The sequence below is a fragment of the Zingiber officinale genome, chromosome 5B, assembly GCF_018446385.1.
Source record: "Zingiber officinale cultivar Zhangliang chromosome 5B, Zo_v1.1, whole genome shotgun sequence".
Lineage (NCBI taxonomy): Eukaryota > Viridiplantae > Streptophyta > Magnoliopsida > Zingiberales > Zingiberaceae > Zingiber > Zingiber officinale.
This window is the reverse complement of record NC_055995.1, coordinates 33,467,243-33,485,548: the sequence shown is the minus strand read 5'-3', so window position 1 is coordinate 33,485,548 and position 18,306 is coordinate 33,467,243.

Sequence of the window (18,306 nt, the reverse complement as noted above, 5' to 3'; positions counted from 1 at the left end):
ATAATAACAAAAAATGAATGCCTTTATTTATATAAGAATATGATACAACAAGTCCATAATACAATCATCAAATGATTGACTCTAGGGCTCTAACTAACAATTATGGCACACATCAACATATATGCTAAATTAAATGTGACATGGTTATGGCCCTTAAACTACGATCTTCTCAAGCCAATTAGAAGAGAGAAAGGTCAACTTAGGTTAAAGCATCTTCTCCAAGTGATTCCTTGGCCGTCGTGTGTGTAGGATCGTTGGGCCGGCTAGAAGGGGGGGGGGTTGAATAACCCTGTAAAATAAAAAATAGAACAACCCTTCTCGAACTCTTAAACTAACACTTGCATAAAATTAACTTAAACAAGAAAAAGCAAGAAAAGGAAGAGGCACCGGATTTCACTTGGTTACAACCGGGGTGGTTGTTAATCCAAGAAAGATGATCGCACTATTAATCTCCTTCAGGTGGAGAAGCCTCTTACAACGTTGAAGCTCAGGAAACAGAAGCTAACTACAGAGAGCGTACAAGTGTTTGAAAGAAATGCTTGAGTTCTGAATTGATGAAAAGCTTCTGGACCAAGGCTATATTTATAGCCTTGGTAAGGTGGCGCCTGGGGGATAAAAATTTATCCCCAATGTTCAAATCGTGTAAATCATGATCACGGTCAAAATCAGGTCGGGCCGCGAGCCAGTCAATAGATGTTGACTTTTTAGTCGGGACCTCTTCTCCGGTTTAGTCCCGCCGGTCCGATTCTTCTCCTCCGGATCTGCTCGCTTGGGTGATCTCGCCATCGGAAAAGGGCTCACCCGAACCTAACTTCCGGTCTTCTCGGGCTCCTTCCCTTGGAATCCCTTGTTTTTCATCCGTGTTGGATCGAGAAGTGCTAGAGGGGGGGGGGGGGTGAATAGCGCTCGCGGCTTTCACACTTTTCGAATTCGTACGAGTAAAAACAAACGCAGCGGAATTAAAGAACAAGCAGATGAACATAGTGGATTTACTTCGTTCGGAGCCTGTGGCGACTCCTACTCAAAGGCCCGCGATCCTTGATCGCTTTCCGTGGGCAACAACTATAAGCACGAGAATTATTACAATCTACGTACAAATTAAAATAGTAATTAAAAATACCGACAACACTTAGAGAATATGAATTCTGGAGCTCAGAGTCATCGGAAAGTAGTCGCAGCACTTCGGGAACCTTTCGTTAGCAGCTAATCACATATAGGGATCGCTTGGAATTCTTGAGATGAGCTGCTGGTCGAGATCCCTTATAAAGGGTGTTCAAGGCGCCTTCTACTGTTCACCAAGGCGCCTTGAATGAGCCGAGTTAGCCGCGGAGATAAGGGCTGAATTGGTCGAACCTTATCAGGTTCAAGGCGCCTTCAGCCTCTCCAAGGCGCCTTCATCAAGCTGTCCAAGGCTCCTTGGCTTCTTTCAAGGCGCCTCCAAGCTTGCTTCGCATCCAGTTCAGGTTTTACACCCGAGGCGCCTCCAAGCTCCATGGAGGCGCCTCGGTACTATTCAACCGAGGCTAATTTTACACTTTGGTCCCTGCAAGATATGTTAAACGCAAAAATACCCTACAGCACAAAGTTAGCTCATAACACATAAGTGATAGTATAAGAGTGAAAGTTTGGCAGTCTCCGGACTGTCCGAGTCTGACTTCGAATTTCCAACCGGAAATCCTAGGTCGACCCGACGCCTACTGTTCCCTCTGCGGGGAACGCGTCCTCACCTAATCCACTCAGGAGATTTACCTTTTGCCAGTTTGGTCCTCCAGATCAACTGGACTTTTGCTCAGCGTCCGTTGCTTCCGGTCTTCATGCTGGACGTCCGGTCCTCGACCCTTCCAGACTTCTACCCGGTTCGCGACACCAGGATTTTAATCTAGGGTTACCACCCCTTAGGATTTTTGCCCGAAACTTTGACCCGCCAAGACTTTCCGCATAGGGTTTCCACCCCCTATGACCTAGGTTACTACCCCCTAGGGTTTTCCCTTTGCCTAACCACAGCTTGGACTTTTCTCAACCTAGGGTTACCACCCCCTAGGACCTAGGGTTACCACCCCCTAGGGTTTTCACCTTGCCTAACCGCAGCTAGGAATTTCTTGAAACACTCAGTCATACACATTAGATAACAATTAAACTTAACTTTGAATCCCTTTGCCATTATCAAAACTATGGTTCGATCGTTGGATGCTTCCCGCACCAACAATCTCCCCCTTTTTGATTATGGCAACCGTAATTCAAAGTTAAGTGAAAAAATGCAATAAAGGTAAATATAAATAAGTACAAGCATAGATAACGCCTAAGCACATTGAAGCCCCCTCTTAAACTGATATCTTTTAGTTTTGAATTTTTGAATTTTTGGATTTTAGTTACCTTTGAATTTCCTTATACTCTCCCCCTTTGCCATATATCAAAATAAAGAGGGGAGAAACAAAATGAGTACTGAAGTAAACACTTAGCTTTTCAAATTTTCTTGTAAGCATTAAAGTCTAAGTGTTTCTTTTAAAATTTCTAACAAAATTTCTTCTAAATTCTAAGTATAAGAAATGATTATTTTGAAATAATTTTCAAAGTATTTTTCAAATAATTTTTGAAATTAATTTTCAAAGGATTTTACAACTAAATTTTGAAATTAATTTTCAAAGTATTTTTCAAATGATTAATTTTCAAAAGATTTTATAAATAAGTTTTGAAATTAATTTTCAAAGGATTTTTCAAAGGATTTTGAAATTAACTTTCAAAGGATTTAAAACTAAGTTTTGAAATTATTTTCAAAGGATTTTAAAAATAAGTTTTGAAATTAATTTTCAAAGGATTTTACAAATAAGTTTTGAAATTAATTTTCAAGGGATTTTAAAAAGGATTTTGAAATTAACTTTCAAAGGATTTAAAAATAAGTTTTGAAATTAATTTTCAAAGTATTTTACAAATAAGTTTTGAAATTAATTTCCAAGGGAAATTTTCAAAGTATTTTACAAATAAGTTTTGAAATTAATTTCCAAGGGATTTTAAAAAGGATTTTGAAATTAACTTTCAAAGGATTTAAAAATAAGTTTTGAAATTAATTTTCAAAGTGTTTTACAAATAAGTTTTGAAATTAATTTTCAAGGGATTTTAAAAAGGATTTTGAAATTAATTTTCAAAGGATTTAAAAATAAGTTTTGAAATTAATTTTCAAAGGATTTTAAAAATAAGTTTTGAAATTAATTTTCAAAGGATTTTAAAAATAAGTTTTGAAATTAATTTTCAAGGGATTTTAAAAAGGATTTTGAAATTAACTTTCAAAGGATTTAAAAATAAGTTTTGAAATTAATTTTCAAAGTATTTTAAAATTAGTTTTGAAATTAATTTTCAAGGGATTTTAAAAAGGATTTTGAAATTAACTTTCAAAGGATTTAAAAATAAGTTTTGAAATTAATTTTCAAAGGATTTTACAAATAAGTTTTGAAATTAATTTTCAAAGGATTTTAAAAAGGATTTTGAAATTAACTTTCAAAGGATTTAAAAATAAGTTTTGAAATTAATTTTCAAAGGATTTTACAAAAAAGTTTTAAAATTAATTTTCAAAGGATTTTTCAACTAAGTTTTGAAATTAATTTTCAAAGTATTTTACAAATAAGTTTTGAAATTAATTTTCAAGGGATTTTAAAAATAAGTTTTGAAATTACTTTTTAAGGGATTTTTCAAAGGATTTTGAAATTAACTTTCAAAGGATTTTTCAACTAAGTTTTGAAATTAATTTTCAAGGGATTTTAAAAATAAGTTTTGAAATTAATTTTCAAAGGATTTTAAAAATAAGTTTTGAAATTAATTTTCAAGGGATTTTAAAAAGGATTTTGAAATTAACTTTCAAAGGATTTAAAAATAAGTTTTGAAATTAATTTTCAAAGTATTTTACAAATAAGTTTTGATATTAATTTTCAAGGGATTTTACAAATAAGTTTTGAAATTAATTTTCAAAGGATTTTAAAAATAAGTTTTGAAATTAATTTTCAAGGGATTTTAAAAAGAATTTTGAAATTAACTTTCAAAGGATTTAAAAATAAGTTTTGAAATTAATTTTCAAAGGATTTTACAAATAAGTTTTAAAATTAATTTTCAAAGGATTTTTCAACTAAGTTTTGAAATTAATTTTCAAAGGATTTTTCAACTAAGTTTTGAAATTAATTTTCAAAGTATTTTACAAATAAGTTTTGAAATTAATTTTTAAGTGATTTTAAAAATAAGTTTTGAAATTAATTTTCAAGGGATTTTTCAAAGGATTTTGAAATTAACTTTCAAAGGATTTTTCAACTAAGTTTTGAAATTAATTTTCAAAGTATTTTGCAAGTAAGTTTTGAAATTAATTTTCAAGGGATTTTAAAAATAAGTTTTGAAATTAATTTTCAATGGATTTTAAAAAGGATTTTGAAATTAACTTTCAAAGGATTTAAAAATAAGTTTTGAAATTAATTTTCAAAGGATTTTAAAAATAAGTTTTTTTTAAAGGATTTAAAATTGTTTAAATAGATTAAATTTTGTTAAGTTGATTTATTTGATTAGATTACATTGATTATAGACTAAGTTCAACCTTTATCCATCTCACCCGATTCTAAGTTATCAATCAGGTAATCTTAAGTATTTTTGTGAGATGGTTATCTTTGATTTAAATTGTTTCTAAGGATTAATTTACATTTGAGTTAAGATTAGGTTTTCCAATTAGTCAATTAAATAAGTATTTCAAAGATTGATTCCCAGGTCAGGGCGAGGCTCTAGGCCTTCTTGGGTATGGGATCATCCACCCCTTCCTAGACAGAATAGCTCAAAGAAATAGATATTCAATTTTCTTTTTGAAACTCCTAGATTTAACTAGCAAGTGTAAATTACGCCTAGTGCTTTAAGCTATCCTAGTCTAAGCATGTATATTGCAAGGAAAAATAAATAAACAAGCATCAATCAATTCTATTTATTGGTAAAGATGGTCTTTCTATAGGCTCCCCCTGGATCATAGCCTCGATATGGTCTATCAAGGTAATGGATCTGATCCTTGGGGACCCAATAGTGACCAGGTCCAACTTGATTAACCAAGTTTGACTTGGGGACCCATGCTTGAATTATGTTTCTATTATTTCTATTTACTAATGACAAGTATGATATAAACTTTGTTTTGGTCTTAAATCCAAGTCCGGATTTGTTGTAAACGACTCGCTGTTTTCCAAGAATCAGATCTAGATTCTTGGAACCCAAGGTGAACCGTTCTAACGTGTCCTTGAGTTCTTTAATTTGAGTTTTCAAATTATAATTTTCTTACTCAAGTTGTTGGACTTGAGTTGAACTTCCAATTTGAACTGACTCAGTTAGAACTGACTCAGTTAAAGAACTCGAGTCAGTCGCTCCCTTAAGGGCTGTTACCTCCTTTTGGAGCGACTTAACCCGGATGTTGGATTTAGCAAACTTTTTAAGCAAGTACGAAATTAAATTTTGCAGATCATCTAATTGAGTTTCGGCAAGTAAGGCACTTACAGTTGGGTTCGGTCCTTCGGAAACGGATGCGTATCTGTGGCTTCGCTCGGACTCAGTTTCTGACTCGATCTCGATTTCGGACTCGAATTCAGATTCGGTTTCGTCAATATTTACTTGTACTGGCAACGCGAGGAAGCTTGTCGGTTCTTCCGCGTCGGACTCGGATTCATCTGATGGCTCGGACCAGGTCGCCTTTAATGCCTTCCTTTTTTTCTTCTTGTTTGGACAATCTGGCTTGTAGTGCCCCTTCTGGTTACAGCCGTAACAGGTGACTTCAGATTTGTCCTTCGTGTTTGTTTGATTTGTCTTTTTCGACTTGCATACTTTCTGTACGAGCTTTATCAGTTCAGAAATAATTTCGTCATCGTCCTCTGCATCTGATTCATTTTTGGACTTGGGCTCAGCTTTGCGCCTCGACATTGATTCACGCATTCTGCTGGTACCTGCAATTAAAGCAACACCTTTCTTGATCGAACGTGCATTAGTCTGTTCATGCAATTCTAATTCCGAAAATAGTTCATCTAATTTGATTGAAGAGAGGTCCTTAGAAACCTTGTAAGCACCATGGATGCCCACAAGGTGTTCCTTGGAAAAGCGCTAAGTGCGTACCTTATTATGTCGCGGTTCTCTATTCTTTGGCCGATTGCGTGAAGGCCGTTTAGGAGGTCCTGAATGCGCACGTGAAGCTGGGTTGCCGTCTCATTTTCCTGCATTCTCATATTGTATAATTTATTAAGTAGTAAATCACATTTACTCACCTTCGTGTCGGAGGTTCCCTTGTGAAGTTCAATCAGCTTTTCCCAAAGCTCCTTTGCTGATGAGAATGGACCGACTCTCTTGAGCTCCTCTTTGGTCAGTCCACACTGGAGGGTGTAGGTAGCTCTGACATTGGCTTCCACTTTCTTGATGAAGGAGGGTTCCCAGTCTTCGCAGGGAGTAGGTTTGCCATCAGTGTCAGTCGGTAGTTGAAATCCAGTTCGGATGATCATCCACATCTCGAACTGGATCTTTAGAAATGTCTCTATCTGTCCCTTCCAGTACCCGAAATCTTCTCCAGAGAAGAGCGGGGGATGGACGGTGCTGAAACCCTCTTGTTGGGCCATTGAGAGAATATGCAAAAAGGAATAGAAAAATATGTCCCAAGACTACGTCTTGGATTAGCAGTGCGGGAGTAAAGACTTGAAAAAACAACTAACCCGAGTGGTGTTGCACCAACTTCGAGCGAGATCGATACGAACGAAAAAAGAACTGGAATATAGTAAGAATACTAATTTCAGTTGACTCCGAAAAATTTAAAACACCGCGAAAAAAAAATTGCGTGATTGGTGGTTGCACCAGATCAACGCGACCCCGCTCTGATACCAATTGTTGGATCGAGAAGCGCTAGAAGGGGGGGTGAATAACACTCGCGACTTTCACACTTTTCGAATTCGTATGAGTAAAAACAAACGCAGCGGAATTAAAGAACAAGCAGATGAACACAGTGGATTTACTTCATTCGGAGCCTGTGACGACTCCTACTCGAAGGCCCGCGATCCTTGATCGCTTTCCGTGGGCAACAACTATAAGCACGAGAATTATTACAATCTATGTACAAATTAAAATAGTAATTAAAAATATCGACAAAACTTAGAGAATATGAATTCTGGAGCTCAGGGTCGTCGGAAAGTAGTCGCAGCACTTCGGGAACCTTTCGTTAGCAGCTAATCGCGTATAGGGATCGCTTGGAATTCTTGAGATGAGCTGCTGGTCGAGATCCCTTATAAAGGGTGTTCAAGGTGCCTTCTACTATTCACCAAAGCGCCTTGAATGAGCCGAGTCAACCGCGGAGATAAGAGCTGAACTGGTCGAACCTTATCAGGTTCAAGGCGCCTTCAGCCTCTCCAAGGCGCCTTCATCAAGCTGTCCAAGGCGCCTTGGCTTCCTTCAAGGCGCCTCTAAGCTTGCTTCGCAGCCAGTTCAGGTTTTGCACCTGAGGCACCTCCAAGCTCTATGGAGGCGCCTCGGTACTGTTCATCCGAGGCCAATTTTGCACTTTGATCCCTACAAGATATGTTAAACACAAAAATACCCTGCAGCACAAAGTTAGCTCATAACACATAAGTGATAGTATAAGAGTGAAAGTTTGACAGTCTCCGGACTGTCCGAGTTTGACTTCGGGTTTCCAACCGGAAACCCTAGGTCGACCCGACGCCTACTGTTCCCTCTACGGGGAACGCGTCCTCACCTACTCTACTCAGGAGATTTACCTTTTGCCAGTTTGGACCTCCAGACCAACTGGAATTTTTCTTAGCATCCGTTGCTTCCGGTCTTCATGCTGGACGTCCGGTCCTCGACCCTTCCAGACTTCTACCCGGTTCGCGACACCAGGATTTTAACCTAGGGTTACCACCCCCTAGGATTTTTGCCCGAAGCTTTGACCCGCCAAGACTTTCCGCATAGGGTTTCCACCCCCTATGACCTAGGGTTACCACCCCTTAGGATTTTCCCTTTGCCTAACCGCAACTAGGACTTTTCTCAACCTAGGGTTACCACCCCCTAAGACCTAGGGTTACCACCCCCAAAGACCTAGGGTTACCACCCCCTAGGGTTTTCACCTTGCCTAACCGCAGCTAGGACTTTCCTGAAACACTCAGTCATACACATTAGATAACAATTAAACTTAACTTTGAATCCCTTTGCCATTATCAAAACTATGGTTCGATCGTCGGATGCTTCCTGCACCAACAGTCCGCCGGCGTACTCATCCGCAGTCTTCGTCCCTCGGACGCACCGCGTGCCGTCCTTCTCGCTAGCTGCGTCTCTTGCTCCCCGAGCAATCTTCCGCTCCGGCTTTCGTCCCTCGGAACCACCGCACACTTCCTTCTCGTCCGCCGATGTACTCTTCCGCAGCACGTCGTCCCTCGGACTGCTGTCCTTCTCGCTAGCTGCATCTTCCACTCGACTACCTGTGTTTCTAAGCTCCTACACACTTAGACACAAGGTTAGAACAGCACAGGACCTAACTTAACTTGTTGATCACACCAAAACAACCTTGGGGTTCCAACAATCTCCCCCTTTTTGGTGTGATGAACCCAAGTTAAGCTAGGGTTAAAATAGACATTAAATAAAATTAAGTAAATTACTTAATTTACAATTTAAGCGCAAAAAGATAGAAAAGATAAAATCTATCTACCTCCCCCTAGACTTATACTTTCCCTTCTCCCCCTTTGATCACAAAAAAATGGAGTTCCAATAAAAACAATCTAAGGGTTAAAGACTTAGAAAAAGTATTTCTAAAAAAAAGTTCTAAGTTTTTAAAAAATTTAGAAATTTTTTAAAGTAATTTAAGCTGAGATTTCTAGTTTTAAGAAAAAGTTCTTAACTTAGGAAAAAATGATTTTTGAGAATATTTCTAAGTATAAAAAAATCCTAAGTAAAAAAATTTGTGAAATTAAAAAAAATCCTAACTTACATTTTTAAGTATTTTTTTTAAATGACTTAGGCAAAAAAGATTTCTAAGTAAGTAAATTTCTAATTTGAAATAAAATGTTTTGAATAACGTTTTTCAAGCACTAATTAATTCTTATATTAATGCTTCATTAGTAAGTTAATTAAACATTTATTTCAATATTTTGGCTTCCAGGTCGTGGCGAGGCACTAGGCCTTCTTGGTTATTGGAGCAACAACCACTTCCTTAGACAAAGCCTCATAAAGAAATTCTTTGTTTAATTTTCTCACTTAAAGTGCTAATTTTAATTTTAAAATTAATTTAAGCATGACTTTGGAACCCAATATAGGTTCCAGCCTACTGGATTAACTAAAAAATTTTTAGGGACATATTTTCTTGAAATGTTCTTAATTTGTCCCGGGTGATATTTAAAGAACCAATTTAAATTATTAAATCTTCTAAAATTGGTTTTAGATGAACATGCATAGTTTTTCAAGTTATCTACTTGAATTTTCAAATCATCATTTTCAAGTTTCAATTTTTCATTTGCTAGTTTTAATTTATCTAATTCTTCTAAGAGACAAGACTTAGCTAGAATTACTTTTAAATTTTTATTTTCACTTTCTAATTTGCAGCAGTCTTTTGTTAAAAGTTTAACGAACTTAAACATTTTATCGGGAGGAAGAGATCGTACCTGACTTACCTTGTCGATCTCGTTGTCTGTTTCTCCGACAGTATTCGAGCCCTTCATCGCACATGATGTGCTTTAGAGTCTCAAGTGTCTTGGCAAGGTGTGACCATTGGCTCTCGAAAGACTGAAGACCATCATGCAAGTGCGAGAGAGTTCCATTCTAGAAAGACGTTGCTAGTGAGACTGACGGCTTGTAAGACTGACGTCTGATTGGCACGGAATGTGACGAGAGAGTGACGAGAGAGTGAACTACCGTGCGAGTTCCATTCTAGAAAGACTATGCTCGTCTCCCTTTCGGCTTGTGATGGTAGATCTAGATTTACAAAGTTTCTTGAATCTTCTTACCATCATTACCATTTCCTCGTCATCGAGAGAGGATTTCGACTCAGGTTCGTCTCTCGAAGCTTTGAGGGCAATGTTGTTCTTGGGCTCCTTCATTCCTGCACATCTTGACTCATGGACTTCAAATGTTGAAAAAAAAATCTTCTAATGAAATTTTTTCTAAGTCCTTTGAAATGTAAAAAACATCTACTAGTGATGCCCATTTTGAATTTCTCAGAAATGAATTTAACGCGTACCTGAGCGAATCTCGGTTACTTACCTTTTCTCCGAGATTCGTGAGTCTGGTGATGATTTCTTTTATTATGGAGTGCAGATATGCGACTGTCTCGTCTTCCCCAAGTCACAGGCTGGTGAGCTGATTGCGAAGTAGATCTCGTCTAGCGAACTTGGCTTCGGACGTACCTTCATGCAGCTCGAGAAACTTCTCCCAAAGTTCCTTTGCGGAGTTATATTTACCGATCCTGTTGACTTCTTGAGGCGGAAGAACGCTCAGCAGATGGTATTCTGCTTTGCCGTTGATGTGTGCTGATTATATACTCTTTTATGCATGTTTTTACGCACATTTACATACTTTGAGCATGCTTGATATATGCATTTTTATACTTCCAGCTTTCCTTTTAGCATATTTACTCTTTTGGTTTTGTAACGACCCAATTTTCCCTATTTTGAATTCTGAATATCTTTAAAAATATTTGAAAATGCTTTTAAAATATTCTAGAGATTTTTAGAAATTTTTAGAGTATTTTTATGCAATTTTTGGAGTCCGTTTGGTATTATTACCGAGTGGAGAAAGTTTAAAAAAAAAAAAGTGCAAGAGCTAGGATTCGAACCCAGCTTCTCGGGCCCAAGTTGTAATCGGCCCAACCAACCAACTGAGCTACACGATTTTTGTTAACCTTATATGGAGCGAATAATATCTAAGCAGTAGTAAATGAATAGAGAATAAATAGGAAGAAAAATAGTTGCAGCTGAGACTCGAACCCGCGAGCCGCGTATTAAGCAGAACGCAGCCAACCAATTGTGCCAGCGGCTATTGTTAATTAAGGAGAGAACGGACAATATTTAAGGGTTAACAGAGAACAAATTACCTAGGTTATAAAGAGAGGACTTTAGTGATTTTCGGACAAAAACCTAAACTCCTCTTCTCTCTCGCGACGGCGCCGACTCTTTCGGGCGATTTTCTTTCTCGGGCGAAAAAGGGGCGACGGCGCTAGGGCTCGTCTCCGGCGGCCGGCGAGGACTTCTTTCCGGGAGTTGTTCGCGGATTCGTGGTCTCCTCGTCAAGGAGAACACGCGGATAGGAAGGGATCGCCGAGATCTTCACTTCATCCAAACCGTAGAGCACTTCCCCTTCGGTTGTAAGTTCAAGAACACAAGGTGAGTTGCTCCTCACCTGCAGTAGGAGTAGTTCCGATTTGTTTTTGTTTTCTGGTTGTTTGAGTTTCCTGTGAAGCATGCTAGGGTTGCTGTTTTACTGCCGTGTACTCTAAGAAGTTAGACAAAATCCTTTTGTGAAGTTTGATCTGTAAAGAATTCTTCGATTAGACTTAACAAAGGCTTAATACAAGATTTTTGATCTCTAATCTATGAAGAACCAACTATAGTTTCTGTGGTTTCGGGTTGGTTTATAATGGTTGCTGCCATAATTGTTAAATCCGAATATGCTAGGTGGATTATGGGATCATTTTATGGTTGAGTAAGTCAGATTTGAGTTTGTGCCATGCAATGGGTGTAGATCAACCCTATTTGAGAGAGTCCTGTTGGTTTCTTTTAATGGCTTAATTTATTTCCTTAAGTTTAGAACCATGTTAGAACAGTTTGAAGTTAGAAGAGTAGTTAAGGAAATATTTTGCAATGAGCTAGGTTTTGGTTCCTTATATGCTTAATGTGCATGATTAAAAGTATGATAACAGCAGCATTCTTTTAGTTGATAACTACATTAAAGTCTTAATCAGAATGCTCATATTCCTTTACAAGTTTTATTAGTTTTGGCTTGATTTTAATAAGCAATGAATATGAGATAGATTGATTAAATTTTGAGTTTGTAGTTAGTTTTCCGTATTGCTGTTAGAAGTTTAAAAAAAAAAAAAGAGACCAAAGTTTTTAATAGAATCCCTAATCTTTTTAAGAATTGGGATTAGTAGCATATCAAGTGCTCAAAGATATGCCAAGGCATTTTATCAGAAGAAGTATTTAAAGTAAGATATAAAGAAAAGTATTTTATTTTAAAAAGGGCATGTACCGGACACAAGGTCCAAGGGATGGGCTCCAAGTTGCCCCTAGACATAAAGTCTAGAAGTGTCTTAATGGTTTTGGGATTAGCTACCTCAATTCTCATTAAGAAAGGCGCGCAAAGTGGTACAATGCCAGGCCCAAGTAAAGTTGAGTATTATTTTAAAGTATAAAAGTATTAAATTTTGGAAACAAATAGAACAAGTTTCTTTTATCTAAATTGAAAGATTCTAACAAGATAAATTGTTGTTTCCTTTAGAGATGCATGATGTAGTTTCACTTCTATTTCATGTTGAGCATGTACCTCCTGTTTTCTTTTATGTATATGCATTTCTTATCGGATTTTGTGAGTAGAAAGCACTCACTAAGCTTTTAGCTTATAGATGCTACTTTTCCTCCTACTGCAGATATGGATAAAAATAAAGGAAAGGCTAAAATGGCATAGAAGAAGGCGACAAGGAGACACTGGTGATGTGTGTGTGGATGGCGGTGATGGAAGATTTGGGGACCTTGTTTTTTTTAAATTTCTGCAAGTTAAATTATTTAGGTTTCTTCTTAAATAACTAGGAGAATTAATAAAAATTAGATTCTTTATGCTCTCCCTGTTTTACTGTTTTGAAGTTGATTAATTATGTTGGTTCTGTTGAGTACAATATGAATTGTTTGAGTTATATGAAATTCGGTTTTGGTGCATTGCTTAAATCTGGAAATTTCCTAGTGTTGCCGTGGGAGTTAAAACCATAGAGTTCTTTTCCTTTTTTTTCGCTTGATTGCATTGCCTTTTTGATACTGCTGGAAGATTTAACCTGTTGTGAAATACTCAAAATTTTCCTGCTTGGTATCTATATTGCTGTCAGTTTTCGTGAGGCCGTGGGAATTACATAGTTTAGTTTCCCTTTTTCTACATTGCTGGGTATTCATGTGTTAAACTGGAAATGCAATATATGAGTTGAAAGAAATGCATGTATTCTTTCTGCTGGAATTACTTTGCTTGGTATAATTTGCTGGTATCACTGGTCGGCAGATGTCTTCTGCTGGTAGGTTCGGGAACCATTCGGAAGGTTAAATGCATAGATGATGCTTGATAAAATGCTTGGTTTTAAAATGCTCAGAAGTTCTCCTTATGCACACTGTAGAGTATTAACATTTAAAGGTTGAGCTGGTAATAAATTGTTATGCATGCAGTTTTTTTTTAGGTACAGCCATGACCGAAATATGCACAAGTATATACATGCATACAAGTTTTAAATGCTATTATGGAAACATGCTAATACATTTTAGTATGATTGATAGACTTGGTTGTTGGCAGTACTGAAATAATTAGTAGTAATATAGCATGCTAAAAAAAAAAAAAAAAAAAAACAAACAACAACAACAGATATCATGACAAGTTTATTTTCTTTAAGTTAAGGGAAATCCAGTTTAGTAGTATAAGTAGTATAGTAACGGTCGCCTTCATAGTAGTAGTAAGGAGAGTGGCTGTTACAGTTGGTATCAGAGCAGGTCCATTTTCCCGCAGCACACACACATCAGCATCATCCTTGCCGCTTTCAAGTAAGAAAGTATTTAAGTTCTTTCTTTATTGCTTTCCTTTATTTACATTATTATTTGCAGTATGGATGGATAGTTATAAGTGAATGAGTAAGATAAGAATTTTATTTTTTAGCTATTTCCTTTCTTAATATATAAATGGGTATGTTTAGAAAGGGTAGAGAAATCATCAAATTTTCTTATTGGTTTAACTAGATGTCGAGAAGAGGACGTCCCCGTACCGCTCGTGTTGAGGACCATGTTCAGGAGAATGAGGTGCCAGGCTCAACTGAGCCCAATCTTTCTGAAGTTGTTGCCCAACTTCAGAAACAAGTAGCTGAACAGCAGCAAGTAATTGCCAATCTGATGGCAAATCAGCAACCAGTCCCTCCTACTCCTCAAACAGAATGTGGAGACTCCAGTGGTAATCGAGGTTCCACCAGCTGCCCAAGGAGTCGTCACAGCACCTGCAGACAAGAAGTCGAGAAAGTCAAGTGTGCCTCCTTCGCCTGACTGGAGATGCACGCATGTGGTGGGAGAGAGTAAAGAGCAAGAGGGCAATCAATCGATGAAATGGATTGATTTTGAGATGAATTCTATGACGAGTTCTTTCGCCAAAAGATCACCAACAAGCACTGAGGAGTTTATGGAGTTTGACAGGGGGATCCGGAGGAAGCTAAGAGATTCAGCAGCTGAGCCCGCCTCGCCAACTAGTGAGGAGCGAGGAGCGAGTCGCGATAATGCTCAATGTCCCTGTGATATCACTTAATGTGGAAGGACTCATCAACCCTCTGGAGAAGAGTTTGGTGAGAGCCTTAGTGCCGAGCACTACCGCGCAAAGATGAAGGCAGAGAGCAACACAAGCCAATCAAGATGGAGACCAAGACCTGGGGAAATCGTAAACCACCAAATAATCGAATGAAAGGCAAGGCACTAAAAAGTGGAATTGTAGAAGAGAAGGGAGGACCGAATCAAAACAGACTAAGCTCCTTCCTCCCTAAATGTGGGAGAACACATCCAGAGCCTGTCTCTTGGGCAAGATCGATGTTATTCTTGTGGTCAAGAAGGACACATGGCCAAGCAATGTCCTAACAAGTTCAAAGCACCCCACCACAGCCAATACAATATGGAGCCAAGCCTCAACTACATTATATGCCCGCAACTCGAAGGACCTCAGATCACCAAGGAAGGGAAGCTCCACCGCCCAGCCAATTGACAATGCCGTAGTATTCTCCCTTACCAAAGAGGAAAGTCTTGCCTCCAGTAAAGTCAAGTAGTTATTTTTGATATAGCTATCGTGACTATTTGACATCACACCCATTCTTTGTATCCATACCTTTTGCCAAAGAATTACAGTGTACCTATAGAAGCATGAATTCCAAGTTCCCAACCCTACCTTCCGGGAAGTCATGGAATCTAGTTCACGGGTCAATTACTCGGACGTAATTCGCTGCAATTTAATCGGCATGTGTGTCTCAGTCCTATGCGAGATTCGATATCATTTTGGGTATGGATTTCTGAGATGATCGTTGGGCCGCAGAAGGAAAAGTGATATTTAGTCCTAAGGTGAACCATCCTTGAATTTATAGGAGTACCAAGGAGGAAGACCAAATTCTTCTCTCTCACCATGTTAGCTAGGTGTGCCGGTCTGTTTTCAGATGGTCTAGAGAGAGAAGAAGAAAGACCTAAGTGAGAGGAAGTTCGGGAGTATCCGGAGGTATTCTGAAGAGCTACGGACTACCTCCCAATAGAGAGGTGGAGTGAGATTGAACTGTTCCCGCACGTGATTCCATTTCAAAAGCTCCATACCGTATGTCCTCCAGAGTTGAAAGAGCTACAAGAACAATCATGACAAAGGCTTCATCTAGTCACTCACCATGGGGAGCTCCCTGTGTTGTTTGTCAAGAAGAAGGATGGATCTATGCCGGATGTGCATAGATTATAGAGTCCAATCAAGACCATCAAACGTATCAAGAATGTATCCACCGCCCAGATCGGCGATTTATTTGATCAATTGAAGAAACAAGATAGATCTCGCGCTCGGCCTGCATACACGAAAGTAAAGGAGAGTGATATACCGTAATCCGAGCACCGGAGGACGGATATGGACGAATTATGGGTCATGCCTTGTGTGACTAATGCACCGCAATTTCATGGACTTGATGAATAGAGTGTTCAGTGAATACCTTGACAAGTTTGTCATTGTGTTCATCGACGACATTCTAATCTATTCCGGAACCCCAGAGGAGCATGATGCGTTTGAGAATAGTCCCTGGATGGACTCTCTTAATTCTCAAAGTGCGATTTTTGGTTGGAACAGTGGCATTTCTAGGTCACATTGTTTCAAAAAAGCATTCAAGTGGATCCAGTAGAAGCTCGGACCAAGAATGCAGATCAAGCTTCCTTGGTTTAGGATACTACAGAAATTTGTGGAGGACTTTCCAGATAGCCTCCACTTACTCACCAGAAAGATAAGAAGTTTGAATGGTCGATAAATGTGAGCAGTTTTTCAAGAAGAGACTGAGCTTTATAATCGACTGTTCCAGAGGGCGACAAGAGTTTCGACATTTATAGTGATGCTTCCAAGATGGGATTAGACTGCTCAGAAGGAAAAGTTATAGCTTATGCTTCCGCATACCAAAGACTAGAAGAATTACCCCACTCATGATCTAGAGTCGGCAATGTAGTCTGCACCGAAACTCGCGACACTACTTGTATGGAGTCCAGGCGGAATCTTCAGACACCAGCACTCATCTAAGGACTTAAACATGAGGAGTAGAGTGTCAAAGGTTATGAGTGGAAACCTCTACCACCCGTAGCTAATAGCGGCATGCACAAGCGCATCATCCTTGATGTCCTTATCATCATTAGCCTTGCTGTCAGGTTTCGGACTTGAAATTATTTATGGGCAACTTTCTGCATTGATCCTAGAGTCAACCCCGCTTGAGGATATACGAAAAGCAAAGTGAAGATCCGTATATCCAAAAGATCAAGCAAGGAATACAAGAAGAAGGAAATTTCGAGTGATGTGGAATTCTTTTTTGAAATCGCCTTTGTGTTCCCAATGATGAAGAAGAGAAAGAGAATTTTAGAAGAGGCCCATAGTATATGCATCCCGGTTCTACCAAGATGTACCAAGACGTGAAATGAAGTGGTCTCGACTCAAAAGAGCTAAATAATGTCAAGAGCACGACATGTCGAGAAGGTAACGAACTGTACCGAGGAGTTCTACGTTCCTATACCGTAGTGGAAGGGAAGACATATCCATGGATTTCATAACAGGTCTCCCAAGAACCACAAATGGATACGATGCGATATGGGTGATAGTGGATTGACGACCAAGTTCCTTTTCTAGCCATCAGTGTCACACTATAGAGCACTAGCTAATACGTTAAAGAGGTGATCGACTCACTTGAGTTCCCAAATCTATTATTTGATAGAGATGGTCGACCTTCACTTTGGGAGTGTACAGATAGGCACCAAAAGATCCCGTCCTTCCATCCTCGTCTCGGACGAGGAGGATGTAAATCAGATCCTAGAAGATAGGGCTTGTGCATTAGATTTTAGCGCTTTGCAAGTATTCTGTGTTATCAGAGTTTGTTACAATGACTAAGCCACCATCGATGGCACCATATGAAGCATTGTATGGCAGAATATGAAGGCTTTCAAGGAGAAAGAAGAGAAATGGAAGTAGAGTGGGCATTATCGAGATGATAGAAGAAACCACTCAGTTATTCAAGATCGACAGAGTACCGTAAAAGCTTGTTCTACACATGAAGGCCAGCGGAATTCCAAGTAGGAGATTTAGTCTTTCTCAAAGTTGCTCGAAGGGAGTGATGAGATTTGGCAAGAAGGGCAAATTAAGTCCTCGTTATGTAGGACCCTATCATAGAGGATTGGGAGTGTAGCTTACAGGCTGGACTTACCACAAGACATGTCAATACACAATGTGTTTCATGTCTCCATGTTAAAGAAGTGTCTTCATGACCCTAGCCAAGTGATTGAACTCACTGCACAAGAGGATCTTAGTGAGTAGCGAGACAGACGATGACAGACCAAAGAGACTAAGGAACAAAGAAGTGCCACTAGTGAAGGTCATGGCAGAACCGAAGCACGAGGAAGTCACTTGGGAACGAGAGGATAGAGACAAAAATATCCAGACTATTCTAAGTTCGTGGACTAACTTTTATAAGGTGGAATTGTAACGACCCAATTTTCCCTATTTTGAATTCTGAATATCTTTAAAATATTTGAAAATGCTTTAAAATATTCTAGAGATTTTAGAAATTTTAGAGTATTTTTATGCAATTTTTGAGTCCGTTTGGTATTATTACCGAGTGGAGAAAGTTTAAAAAAGAAAGATTCAAACGCTTATCGCCCAACCAACCAACCGAGCTACATTTTGTTAACCTTATATGGATCTAAGTAATAGTAAGAAAATAGAGAATAAATAGGAAGAAAATAGGTACAATGAGACTCAACAGACCAAATGTTACAAGACAGCGTCAACCAGTAACGGCCAGCTATTGTTAATTAAGGAGAGAACGGACAATATTTAAGGGTTAACAGAGAACAAATT